The sequence below is a fragment of the Neophocaena asiaeorientalis genome, unplaced genomic scaffold, assembly GCF_003031525.2.
Source record: "Neophocaena asiaeorientalis asiaeorientalis breed wild unplaced genomic scaffold, Neophocaena_asiaeorientalis_V1.1 scaffold521, whole genome shotgun sequence".
Classification (NCBI taxonomy): domain Eukaryota; kingdom Metazoa; phylum Chordata; class Mammalia; order Artiodactyla; family Phocoenidae; genus Neophocaena; species Neophocaena asiaeorientalis.
Window position 1 is genome coordinate 5,083,479 of NW_020174712.1, and position 14,604 is coordinate 5,098,082.

General features: G+C 35.8%; 1 long non-coding RNA gene and 1 other non-coding gene across 2 annotated transcripts in view; one reads left to right on the plus strand and one right to left on the minus strand.

The window, feature by feature from the left end:
- The window catches only part of LOC112409686 (uncharacterized), a 349,494-nt gene that overhangs the window by 34,457 nt on the left and 300,433 nt on the right, over positions 1–14,604 (minus strand). The window lies entirely within an intron of this gene.
- On the plus strand, positions 4,182–4,254 carry TRNAG-CCC (transfer RNA glycine (anticodon CCC)). Its single transcript has one exon. It is a non-coding gene; the product is annotated as a tRNA-Gly (tRNA).

The following is a 14,604-nucleotide window of genomic DNA, read 5'->3' on the forward strand; positions in this document are numbered from 1 at the left end:
TGTTTAAAGCATAAAAGAGGACAGCACTAAAAACTTCTCTTGAGAAGTAGCTGAGTTTTGAAGCTTTGCTACTTAGAATTGGTAACAGTGGAAGATACAGGGTTGGGAAAGTTGAGATTTGTATGTGAGCGGAGTAAAGAGAACTGAGCTTTGGGATAAGCTAAAAGGTGAGACCACAAGAGGGAGCTAGCGAGGTGATGGAGGGCTTGGCCTAACATGCCAACTTCAGCAGGTCCAGCAGTTTGAAGGACAACTTCCAAGGACACTACACAGGAAAAAGGATAGCACAACTCAGTGCCTACAGATTTGGTGATGGTTTGGTCACGAGTTCTGAGATTCAGAGGTAAAATCAATACTGCTGCACTCGGCAGTGATGTGTTCTGACACATGACCAACAGCAGAAGAACTTTTAGATAGAAAAGAGATGAGTCTGGCCCATGGCTATTAATAGCCAAGGAATGGTTGAAAGTAAAAGCATTTTTATAAATCAGTAAGAAACAACAAATTTCGGTCAAATGTTCTTTGAATGCATATTAAACATGCATTACATTCTCAAATGGCTACTTGGACCAGGCAATTAATATATGAATAAAGTGAGCCAAGGTAAGAAAAATAGCAATTGCTGGCATTTATGGTCAACTGATGTCTACTAGTCACGGCTAAAAGAGTGGTCATTACACCCAGAAGATTTCTGTCTTGTAAGATCTGGATTCCGTGTTGCCAAATAGTATAATTTTTCAAAAGAAGCCAGGTTACTATATGAAATTTCCTGAATTTTTTTTTTTTTTTTGCGGTACACGGACCTCTCACTGTTGTGGCCTCTCCCGTTGCGGAGCACAGGCTCCGAACGCACAGGCTCAGTGGCCATGGCTCACGGGCCCAGCCGCTCCACGGCATGTGGGATCTTTCCGGACCGGGGCATGGGTAGGCGGACTCCCAACCACTGCGCCAGCAGGGAAGCCCCAAATTTCCTGATTTTTACATGTGAAATTATTCAGTTAAAATATATTGCAGAGATAAAAACAGAACACTACGACCCACAACAATCATTGCAATAGAAATACATTTGCTGAATGAATTTGGCTCATAGGCTGCCAGTTTAAGACTTCTGATCAAATTTTTGATATCTTTGGGAGACCGGGTAAGGGAGGATTCAATCTGAAAGGAGCCGTGGCGCCACAAAACATGGCGTTTTGTACAAGAATGTATAGACTTCAAAGTGACTGAGTCCAAGTGTGCACTCAGAATACAGCCCAAGGGAGAAAGAAAACCTATAAGAAAACACATTACGGTTACTACACATAGAAGGAAAAATCACTCGTTTGCTATCATGAAGACATATACGCACAGGATTGCTATCTTTAAGACCAAATCAGCCTGTAAAACTAAATCAGAAAGAGTAAATAAAAAGAACAGAAACAGAAATAAGAGAAATATAACAATTTTTCAATTTCTTATCAGACAAGGATTAGAAACCCAGTGATAATGACAAAGCAAAAGATAAAACAACTTCCATATGTATCATATAGCAAATGTGGGTATTAGTCACAGTTTCACATTAAACAGCAGATTTTATAGATGTATTTGCTGCAATAAAATTTGCTTAATCTTAGCACTGGTTGTGATTTATGTTTTGTTTAGGTGAATTCCTGAGCTCTCTGTGCCTAAATTTATTAATTAATAAAAATTACAGTAATAGTTTAGCTCATGTGCTTGCTTTGAGAAATAGATAAATGTAGTATTATGTTTTAAAACCATATTAGGCATTATAAATATTTAATGTCTACTGGTGATTTTATTTTTGGAGAACATAGCAAGTGCCATAAGAGAAATTAAGTATAGCTATTGAAGTATAGCTTCTTTTGTGTCAGTGACAAAAGAAGATTAGTCTTTTCTCTGGGAGGTTGGAATTAGCCTTGCTGAAAATATCATTGCATACCAAATTAGACTATAGATTGTATTTCTGTCAGTGAATGTTTCCCTTGGTTGTTGTCTGAGTAAAACAAATTGGATGTAGGCTCAAGGTACATCATTCAGGTACCTTCTTTCAACAGTAATTAGGGTCTTACTACTTGAAACCAGATAATTCTTTTTTTTTTTTTTTTTTTTTGCGGTATGTGGGCCTCTCACTGTTGTGGCCTCTCCTGTTGCGGAGCATAGGCTCCGGATGCGCAGGCTCAGTGGCCATGGCTCACGGGCCCAGCCACTCCGCGGCATGTGGGATCTTCCCGCACCGGGACACGAACCCGTGGGCCCTGCATCGGCAGGCACTCTCAACCACTGCGCCACCAGGGAAGCCCCAGATAATTATATTTAATATAATCTTAAAAGAGGCTCCAAGGATTGTTTTCCATTGTTGAATGTGTAAGAAATGGAACAAACTGACTTTCCTGACCACTGAAGTTAAAGAGAACTAAGAACAGAAAAGAATGATGAATCTAAAATTAGTCTCATAAGACTGATGGGGATGAAATTTAATTTTATCCATTTATTCTTAAAGAGCCCTCAAGGGACTTTTGTCCAGCAAAAGTGGTGCATGGCACATGGTACGATGTTCCATCCAAAGATCCATCCAAAGATCGGTGTTGGTCTCCAGCACCAGTGACTCATTCAGTGACCAGCCTAGCCTGTCTCTACACCAGACTTCCAACCAAATGAGAGCCAGACACACTCATCCCCCTTGGCTCCAGTTCACTCAGAAAGAAAATCGTATGTCTGGGTATCACACTGTACTCAATGCCAGGATAAACAGGACATCACTCCCAACTCAAAATGAGACTCAGTAATGTCTGACCCAAACCAGGCTGGCTGTAATAGGTAAATAAATTCACTACTGGTCTAGGAACTAGGTTAGTTGATACACAAAGGTTTTAGGAGTAACATTATAAAACTAGAACAGAAGAGGTATTGAAGGGAAAAAACGGGGTTGGGAATTAATAAATGGGCAGATATTGCTAATAATGATCAAGAAGAAAAATTCTAGTAATTTTCAGAAGTGATCAATCTTCCCTATTTCAAGTATTTCTAGAAACTGAATCTAGATGAAGTTTGGAACATGCTTTACACCATAAAATGCATATAGTTAATTTATTTTTATTATGATTTCTCTATTGTTTAGTGTAAGAAAGTCTTGCTAAATCACTCCACTAGTGTCTAATTAAGTCACATTCCATGATATGTTTTAGTCTCTATCCTACCAAGAGAAATAAAATGAAAAAAATTTTTGGATCAAATAAAAACTATTTTAATTATTTTAAACTTCACTCTACCAATTTCTAAAATGAGTTCACAAATTTATATACAACTTATTTCAGTGGCCACTGTAGCTTTAGCTTATTTTATTTAAAAATATTTATTTTATTTTAAATTAATTAATTTTGATTTTAATTAATATTTAAAGATGTTCATCTTTAAAGATACTTAAATATGGGCTTCCCTGGTGGCGCAGTGGTTGAGAGTCTGCCTGCCGATGCAGGGGACACGGGTTCGTGCCCCGGTCTGGGAGGATCCCACATGCTGCGGAGCGGCTGGGCCTGTGAGCCATGACTGCTGAGCCTGCGTGTCCGGAGCCTGTGCTCCACAACGGGAGAGGCCACAACAGTTAGAGGCCCACGTACCACAAAAAAAACCAAAATAAAACAAAACAAAACAAAAAAAGATACTTAAATATACCAGTGCTCATATTTCCTTTCTTTACATAGGTATTTCAGACACATTTCTCTGCATTGAAATGACCCTTTAAATTTTGAGCACATAAACTGTTATTTTGTGCTTTCAAAACTTGGCATACTTTAGCTGAATATTTCTCAAGCAGTAAGCCTGTCACACATGTACTGGGACACCTCATGGATAAAAGCATGATGCTCTGTGAGGGATAATGCCCAAGAATGTAAGGCTTATAAGAGTATGGACTTGGTCTGTCTTGTTCTCTGTTGTTAATCTCTCTCATGGAGATTAAGGCTTATTTCACAGTTAGTGCTCAAAAATACATGTTGAATAAATGAATCAGTGTTCCTCTCTATATATTTTTTCGATCTAAAAAATATCTCAAGCATAAGGGTGATGACAGTAAGCACTGAAATCCGGTTGGAGAGGCCTCTAATAGAGGTCAGTAAACATCGGTCTCTTTTACTTACTATGAACGTATAGTCAAAATAGTATTTAAGAATGAGGTAGGTACTTCCCTGATAGTCCAGTGGTTAAGACTCCTCACTCCCAATTGAGGGGGCCCAGGTTCGATCCCTGGTCAGGGAACTAGATCCCGCGTGCAGCAACTAAGGATCCTGCATGCCTCAACTAAGACCCGGCGCAGCCAAATAAGTAAATAAATATTAAAAAAAAAAAAATGAGGTAAACCTTGACTGTCCGCTGAGCTTGGCCCTGTCAGTATTTTTAGGTGACTGAGATGTCTTCAGACCTAATGTGCTCTAAAAGTTATTAATACGTTGCAGTGGTATACGCCACCTATTGATAACTTTGACATCTTCATCATTCACAACACTGTTGCCTAGGCTACCAAGATCTGTATACTTTCAGTGTGTTCTGAAGGTGACAACAGTTTGAAGACTATGGAAAATAAATACATATATTTGGGAGAGAAAGATAATCCTAAGTTTAGATATATGAGACAGTTCAATATTTCTCACCAATAGCATTTCCTGATTGTCTCTAATTCCTGCCCAGCTTGAAGTTCCTTAATGTATTTGCTTAGACAGTGGTGAGGCACTTGCCTTCAGACATATTTAGCAAGTACCATAACTTTTACTCTCTTAGCATAATGTTAGTTCCATGTGTAGTTAAAAAATGCATAATGTAGTCTGTTTTTATGAAGATCACAATTTTGTTTACTACAAGGAAAAATTAGAGATAGCTGTACTTGGTAAAAATGTACTAGAAATTACGAAAACTCGTATCAGTACTCTGAAACCTCAGAGCAGTATTATATGGTTAGGGTCTAAATCTCGAGTCACTTTTCTAAAGATGTCTTTAGTTGGCAAAGCTAGGTAGTTGTATTATGTAAAGTCTTCTTGGTCTACTATTTCTGGGTTAAATTGAGAGTGATATTACTGTTGGAAAGAGAAAAATACTCCCCATCCCCCCAAAACTCAAGTGCCTTTAACCTAAACTAATGCCTAAAACCTAAACTAGATCCTCAGTAAATGTGAAGTCTAGACTTCTACTGCTCTCGTAGTTGTTTCCACAGAGTTTAACAAAAATTATTTTTCATTTCATGTGTTAGCTTTGTCTATTGATTTAAATTGTCATTGAGGAAATAGCCAACAGGTACATAAAAGATGTTCAGTATCATTAATCATCAGGGAAGTGCAAATCAAACCACAATGAGATATCACCTCACACCTGTTAGAATGGCTGTCATTAAAAAGATGAGATTAGAAGTGTCATCTAGGATGGCTGTCATTAAAAAGATGAGATTAGAAGTGTCATCTAGGATGTGGAGAAAAGGGAACACTTGTGGGAATTGTGTAAGCCACTGTGGAAAACAGTATGGAGGTTCATCAAAAAATTATAAATGGAATTATGATCCAGGAATTCCACTTCTGGGTATATATATATATATATATATATATATATATATATATATATATATATATATCCAAAGGAAATGAAAAGATATCTCAAAATATCTGCACTCCCATGTTCATAGCAGCATTATTCATAATAGGCAAGAGTGGAAATAACCTAAGTGTTCATTTATGGACGAATGTGTCACCAATCAGTGTCCTTGGCCTCCTTAATCAATAGAAATTGATAGGAGGATAGACGAGAAATTCAGGCAAGGCTTTATTGGGACTCCCGCTGCCGTGCAAGGGAGTGACAACAAGTAACAGGTGCTCACTCCCTGAGGGGGTGAGGGGAGGGGTGTGTCCAGGAGTCTGGTCGGAGGGGGGACTTGGGTGGTCTGCCCACCCCTTGGTGGTGGCGTGTGCAGGGGGTGCGCAGTTGCCTGCTTGTGCTCCTGACTCCTCAGAAGTGGCAGTTGGGTTTTTGGTCTTTTTGTATCTTGTTGTTCATAATTTGTCCCAACTGCACATGCATGCAGTTATTTTTAGTCCCTTATAGTTTCTTTGTATTTTGTTGCTCAAGGAGATGTTTGTCCAGGTGCAAGCACTGCAGCAAAGTGTTTCAGGTCCCGGGTCCCAGCCTGCCTCAAATGGATATGGAAAATGTGAAATTATATATATGTTATGTATATGTAGTGGAATTATATATATGAATTGTACCCATACATAAAAAGGAAGGAAGTCTTGCCATTTACCACAACCTCTACAGACCTTCAGGGCATTATGCTGAGTGATATTGAAACAGAGCAGGACCCTATGGTCCTTACCCGCCAGGTCCTTCACCTGCCTTTTGTCTGTAGAAAAACTTTAGCCAAAGAATAAGTTTAATCAGAGAAGTGAGAAAATGCAGAAACAAAGGAAAACAGTCAAAGGAGACCAAATAATAATAGTTTAGTCATTCAGCAAAGTCAAGGACCTCTAGTTCCTCCTCAAGGGCTATAGATCATATCCTCAGCCGTATCCTGTGAGCTGTCTTGTAGATACTGAAACCCACACCAGGTGGAAGAAGTTAACTACATGATGACCAGGCTGTAGTCATGACATAAACTGCCACAATTCTGAGAACTGGCCTCAAAAAAATGGGAACAAACCAACCCTGGAACTAAAGACTAACTGTACTTAAAACAATCAAGATGACACTGATTAGACCACCGCATGACCAATTTCAAGATGACTGTCAGAGCTGACTGTGCTGTTTCTGCATGTAGCCCCCTCCCTCCGTCTATAAAAGCTCTTAGGCTCTTGCCCACTGATTGTCAGTGGCGGGGGAGTCAGCCTTTGGACAGGAGTCCGCCCGTTGCTGGCTTCTGAAATAAAGCACACTTTCCTTTCCACCAACCTAATGGTGACTATAGTTAACAATACTGTATTATACATTTGAAAGTTGCTAAGAGAGTAGAGCTTAAATGTTCTTCCCATAGAAACGAATGTGTTAACTAACCTCATACACAAGTACATGTGTATCAAATGATCACATTGTACACCTTAACCTTACACAATATTATATGTCAATTATATCTTAATAAAGTTGGAAAACATATAATTGAGGATAACGATAATGTTTTACTCTTTAATATGAGTATTCAGTCTGTTACAACAGTGTGGTCTGGAAATATTACTAGCTTGAGAAATAGACAAGTTCTCTCATCTGCTGACTGATACTGTTTCATCTATACTTATCTATTTATCATCTATCCATTTATCTCAGATTTTTTATACCATGATATAAATATGTGTACTTCAGCATTTCTGTATTTATTGTGAGATTTGGTATTTTTATTCCTTAAATACTTGAACAAAATCACAGAAGTGCTATATATAGTAGAGGCTCATGATTGTAGCTCGTTAGATAAGCACTTTAGTTTCTTTTCACAATGATTAATTCATTCAACTAAATTATAGAAGAAAACATATATTTCTTCTGAAAACACAATTAGAATCAAAATTCAAGTTCTAAGCTGATAACATTCTCATTGTTAACAATAACGGCAACAGCACTTATTTAACCAGAAAAGCAATTGACTTATCCCAGAAAGACTTTTTATTTGTTGGGTTTAAAAATCTCTTCTCATATGCAGCAACTTGTACTTTATTTAATTACTCAGATAAAGAGGCTTTCAATTTCCATTTATAAAAAAATAGCTGTAAAGACTGTTTAAAGAAAACAAGTAACAACAGTATAGTTTTATGGTGAGGATTTCAAAGCGATTCTAACAAAATTCCATCACAGATAAAGTTCAAAGTGATAAATTCATGTTCCTGATGAGATAGATTTCTAGAAAGGGAGGTAAATCCAAGGTCTGTATACATAATCATGGAATGATGATGTGCTAAAGAACTCCTGCCCTGTAACCCCAAAGAAACGCAGCATCCTAAATGGCTAAATTCACATATGGTGAAGAGCAGAGGATGAAAAGATATTGATCACAAAACAGTTACCAGCACTCTCTTTCACCCCGCATCAGAAAAAGGAGTAATCCATATTTACCAGACAGTCATGGAATTTTTTTAAAAAGCAAGTTTTTTTTCCCCTTTATTTACAACTGCAATTAAAAAAAAATTCTGGAAGGATGAATATGTGTATAAGAATGTTTTATCAAACATATATGATATTTATAGTGAAATGGGAACAAGCAATCTTGATAGAATTTAGAAGTTAAGGATTTTTTTTGATTGGAGTGTAGTTGATTTACAATATTGTGTTAGTTTCAGGTGTACAGCAGAGTGATTCAGTTAGACATATATATTTTTTCAGATACTTTTCCATTATAGGTTATTATAAGATATTGAATTCCCTGTACTGTACAATAAATCCCTGAATCTATTTTATATATAGTGGTGTGTGTCTGTTAATCCCATACATTTCTAAGTTAGAAAAAATCATCTGGCTTCTGTGATAATATAACTTCTATTTATTCTCATTTTCTTTTCTGTCTTCTTTGTAGACTACTCAGTGTACACACTGATGTTGCCCAGGTGTGCTACTTCCCTTGACTACTTGCTCATCCCATTCGGTAGATTTAACTATCACTTTAGCCATATATATGAATAGACAGATGAGAGAGAGAGAGAAAATATCAGAATCCAGAGTCTCTGTAAGTACCATTCACAATGTTGGATATAATCCTGTGTTACTGGATATACAAAGAAACATTAAAATGTGACTAATACTTAAAAGGCAATCAATGCACGGCTCTGTATTATACTAAAAACCACTGAAAAAAACACGTTAAATGGGTAAATTTTAGTTATGTGAATTATATCTCAATCAGGCTGTTAACAACAATAGGCAATCAATGGAGTTCAACTTTGAGATGATCTGTATGGAATTAGCAGACAAGATTTTAGAAGGATTTGTAGTTACTAGGCTCTGCTATGTAAAGAAAAATGTATGTGTAATGAATAAACACATAAATCTTTGCAGAAAAACTAACATTAATTTAAGTACCAAATGGAAATTATAGAAAAAATATCTATGGCGATAGATATGTACATCTAAATCTATGTCTATGTATGTATATATCTACCTATATTATAATTTTCAGCCAGGAGTTTCCACTTGAGATTTATTTTAATAGTTACAAGTGTCACTGGCCATCTTCCCTTTGTCCCGTATGCACCTGAACTCAACATATTTAAAATTGAGCTCAACATCTGCTCTAGAACTCCACCTCCTGCCATACCTCTGCAGAAGCTGATGATAACAGATTCCACTCATCCAACCAAACTGGAAACCTGAGATTTTCCTTTGATCTCACATTCCTCTTCCCCACTCACATCTAAACATCACTCAGTGCACACAGATTTTACTTCCTTAGGTTTCCTTACCTATTTCCTTTCTTCTCCATCACTACTAGATCCAGCATGGATAATTGGGGGAAAAAAAATCTCTTTTGTTTACTGTCTTTGGTCTTATTTTATATTTTTAAATTAATTTTTATTGGAGTATAGTTGATTTAAAATATTGTGTTAGTTTCAGGTATACAGCAAAGTGAATCAGTTATACATATACATGTGTCCACTCTTTTTTTTTTTTTTTTTTTTTAGTTTTTTTTCCCCAGGGGGTTGTCACAGTTTTTTAGATTCTTTTCCCAGATAGGCTATTACAGAGTACTGAATAGAGTTCCCTGTTAGTTATCTATTTTATATATAGTAGTGTGTATATGTCAATCCCAATCTCCCAATTTATCCCTCCCCTCCTTATCCCCTGGTAACCATAAGTTTGTTTTCTACATTCGTTGGTCTTATTTTCTTTAAATCCACTCGCCAAACAAATCATAGTTATAAACTCAGATATAACCATATCACTCCTCTTCAGTGACTCTACATTTTCTTTGAAATTAATTCCAATCTCCCTTGCACTTTCACACACCCTTACTCAAATGAGAGGCAAAGTAGAACTGTGTTATACTTTCATTCCAAGGAGGGTTGATTTGATATACCAGTTATATTTGTGATTTTCTGTACTCAATATAGTCTCTGTACTTTATATTCATTTTTTCAAAATGTTTTCTCCTTAGTTTAGAACGCCCTATCTCCTCCTTCTGCCTCACTTGGATAATTACTCTTCATCCTTTAAAACAGAACTGATAACCCTATTTAGCAGTCCCTGATCCTTCAAATCTTAGATTGTAATCTGCATTTTGTTCACATCATACCCTTTGATTTACACATGCCATTATACTTAAAGTATTAGATTTTGGTCATGTGTTTTGGTCTGATGATCCCATGAACTCCTTAAACTCAAAGAATATGGCTCATTCATCCTTGTATTTTCAGAACTGCAAATTGAGCCTGAAATGTTAGGTGATCAATAAATGAAATGAATGAAATGATGCTGCAGAGAAGGAGAGACAAATGGAATTGTCAACAGCAATAACAGAGAACTGGTCATGATTATTTTCAAGAGGGGGGGGGATGAGAAGCTCTGTCTTGGGAAGTTGATACTGAAATACTGAAATGGCAATAGATTTTTTTATAGCATTTCCTGAGGACCTAAAGAACATGAATTGATGTTGAAATAGCACAAAAAGTTCAGTTAGTGTAATATCTTTGGAATGCTTTGAATTGCAGTCTCTTTGTATACAAGAATCTGAACCTGGGCCATCTGGGACTTATAAAGAAAGAAGGTATGGTCCCCTCACTTCTGAACAACTTTGTAACCATGCACCACCTTTGGGAAATAATCATCTTTTGAGAAGATCTGTTTTATGACTGAGATACAGAGAATACAAGTGATTCTCTCAATTGCTTAATAACAAAACTAAAACAAAAATCTTATTACCAGACTTATTTTCTCTAAGGAAAATAACCCTTTTTCCCAGTGCTTCGTGTGGAAGAAAATAGAAGTGAACTAACTGTTGTATTGATTCAATACGTAAATAAAACATGGAATGATTTGGCTACAGAAAACGCAGGTGTGAGGACTGTTTAAGTTCCTCTTATAAAGAAAGGTGATGTCTTGACAGTGGCTTGAAATATTTCTCTTGAGAAAACTTTACAGAAAAACCATACTACCTTTTGGCTAATATTAAAAAAAAAACAAACTGAAAAATTGGTATATAAATAAAATTAGGTGCATACGTTTCTATTTTCCTTTGAAAATATATCCCAAGCTAGAAAATGGTGATTTAATAATATTAGGCTATATCTGTCTAATTTAATTTATCTGTATGTGTGTATGCACACATATTATTTATGTATCAGTGATTATCCCTTTACTTTTCTATTTTCTTATGTTACCCTTTATTTAATAACTTATTTTGAACTTTAAAAGACTAAAGTTTTAGAACTTCTTTCAGTGAAAATCTCAAGATTATTACTCTAGTTATTCTAATAAAAATGAAAGAAAAAAGGCACCTTAGAAGACTGATGATAATAGCCATTATATAGCCACGAGAAAGGAAAGGGGATAGCAAAATATCTTATAGAATTAATAAAGTTTAGTATTTCATGTTATACTAAAGGCATTCCACTTAAAATAAAATTAAATGGCTCAACTAGGATAAAGATGCCACCAAAGTTGAATAACAAAATGTAAGAGTCAGATTCATTAGAGCTGGTTTGGGTCTTGAGTTCAATTCCTGAGCCATTGTCTCTGCCACCTTAGTTTTACAGTGACATTTTCCACCTTAGTTTTACAGTGACATTTTCAGTGTGCAGTGCTCACTCGTTGGATCTTCATCTTCTCTCTGAATGATTTATGGTAGTCAGCAGCCATGAAATTGCAAGAGGGCCTCTTATAAATATTTCCATTTACTGAAGGAAAACAGCTGTACACATTTGTACACATTTGTATAACACCTAGTATAAAACAAGGCAAAATAAGGAGTTACCCTGGACCTGCTGAATTTCTTCCTTCCTTCCTTCCTTCCTTCCTTCCTTCCTTCCTTCCTTCCTTCCTTCCTTCCTTCCTTCCTTCCTCCCTCCCTCCCTCCGTCTCTCTCTGTGTGGGAAACTTTTATCTGTGGAACTGCTGAAATGATTAAAACACACTCATGTACACAACCACTGAATCTTTGTTAAAAGATTAGCTATAAATTAACTTATTGAAGAAAAGCACATGCATTGCATGTATACACATCTACATATATATATACATATATTTGCATATTTAATCTCCTTAGTCGAAATCTTTTTCTCCTTCTAAATTCAAACATGCCCTAGAAATGAAGACTCCATTTTTTGAAGGAAGATGAAATAATCCTTGAATATTAAATCTTTTTAATTAGAGAAGAATTCATGTTAAAATAAAGGGAATAATCAGTTCTTGAAGACCTTGGGTTATTTTTGTTTGTTTATTTTTTCTTTTCCATTATGGTTTATTATAGAATATTGAATATAGTTCCCTATGCTATACAGTAGGACCTCATTGTTTATCTGTTTTATATATAGTAGTTTGTATCTATTAATCCCAAACTCCTAATTTATCCCTCCCCTCCCTTCCCCTTTGGTATCCATAAGTTTGTTTTCTGTGTCTGTGAGTCTGCTTCTGTTTTGTAAACAAGTTCATTTGTATCATATTTTAGGTTCCACATATAAGTGATATCTTATGATATTTGTCTTTCTGACTTTCTTCACTTAGTTTGACAAACTCTAGGTCCACTGAAGCTGCTGCAAATGGCATTATTTCATTCTTTTTTATGGCTGAGTAGTATTCCATTGTATGTATATGTGTGTGTGTTTATATATATAAAACAATCTTCTTTATTCATTCATCTGTCTGGACATTTAAATTGCTTCCATGTCTTGCTGCAATGAACATTAGGGTACATGTATCTTTTTGAAGTATGGTTTTCTCCAGATATATGCTCAGAAGTGGGATTGCTAGATCATATGGCTTAAGTTTTAATTTATTTAAACCTTCACCAAAAAGAAAAATGTAAATTATTCTCTAAGTTTCTACTTAGCACGTGAGTGAGTTCTAGGAAATTATTTAATGAAATTAAGGCAATCAAAATTATCCTGATATAAAATAAAATCAATAATATAGTATTTTAGTAATATATAACTGATTTTTATTTTAGTAAATGTTAGAATAATTATGTATACATTAAACCACAAGCATCTTAAAATGTGGCTTTAAAATGTGTGGTCAGGGGATTTTCCAGCTGCCACATATTCTTCCAGATGCTTGTTTTTTGAGCTGTTCCACAGTTTGGGAATGAAAAAACTTATTCTGCAGAAGTGCTGTTGCCTGCGTTCCAATGGTTTCCTCCAGCTGTGGCAATGTTTGCAGCTCATGTCCACAGTGTCTTTGCTGATCAAAAACCTTGGCCTGAGTTTTAAAATACTGATTATAATAACAAAGACTAGAAGAGCTACTTTTAGTTACATAAATTTAGAGTTGAATAGTTATAATTTGTTTTTGTATGGTTATTCAGATAAAATTGTATAACACAGTAATGAAACTTAAGGTTAAAAATTAAAGGCCAAAATAATATTTAAATAAGATGTGAAACATACAGCATAATCATAAAGTTAGAGACTAGTTTCCAAAAGTCACTACAGAAAACTGATCTCATTAACTTACAATGAGTGCTATGTATATAAAGATACGTATGCAAATAAAAGCTTAGATATCTTTACCATGAACATTTGTAAGACAAATAACCTTTTCAGCAGACATGCACAGGGGATATTTTGAAACTCACAACACTTTTCAAGAGGAAATTAATTTCTCCTTGAACTAAGCTAATGTGAGTGTCAAAAATGCCCTTTGGAAATTTAATCGCAAGATAAAAGATCATGCTAAGAAGTAAATTTGCATATATAAAAACCATCTATAACACAGACTAAATGTTGTTTTATGACAACCCAGTTTAGTAAACAATCTGGCTGTGTGACCTTGGGTAAGTCATTTAGTTTCGGTGTCCTCATAAATAACTGATGTGTGAGGATATACTGAGACATGCATTTGATAATAACAAAAATAATAAAGCAAATCTACAATGCATTATTTTTAATTAATTAACATCTTTATTGGAGTATAATTGCTTTACAATGGTGTTAGTTTCTGCTTTATAACAAAGTGAATCAGCTATACATATACATGTACCCCCATATCTCCTCCATCTTGCATCTCTCTCCCACCCTCCCTATCCCACCCCTCTAGGTTTTCGCAAAGCACCGAGCTGATCTCCTTGCGGCTGCTTCCCACTAGCTATCTGTTTTACATTTGGTAATGTATATATGTCCATGCCACTCTCTCACTTCGTCCCAGCTTACCCTTTCCCCTCCGCATGTCCTCAAGTCCATTCTCTACGTCTGTGTCTTTATTCCTCTCCTGCCCCTAGGTTCTACAGAACTTTTTTTTTTTTTGGTTAGATTCCATATATATGTGTTAGCGTACGGTATTTGTTTTTCTCTTTCTGACTTACTTCACTCATTATGACAGACTCTAGGTCCATTCACCTCACTACAAATAACTCAATTTCATTTCTTTTTATGGCTAATATTCCATTGTATATATATGCCACATTTATCCATTCATCAGTCGATGGACACTTAGGTTGCTTCCATG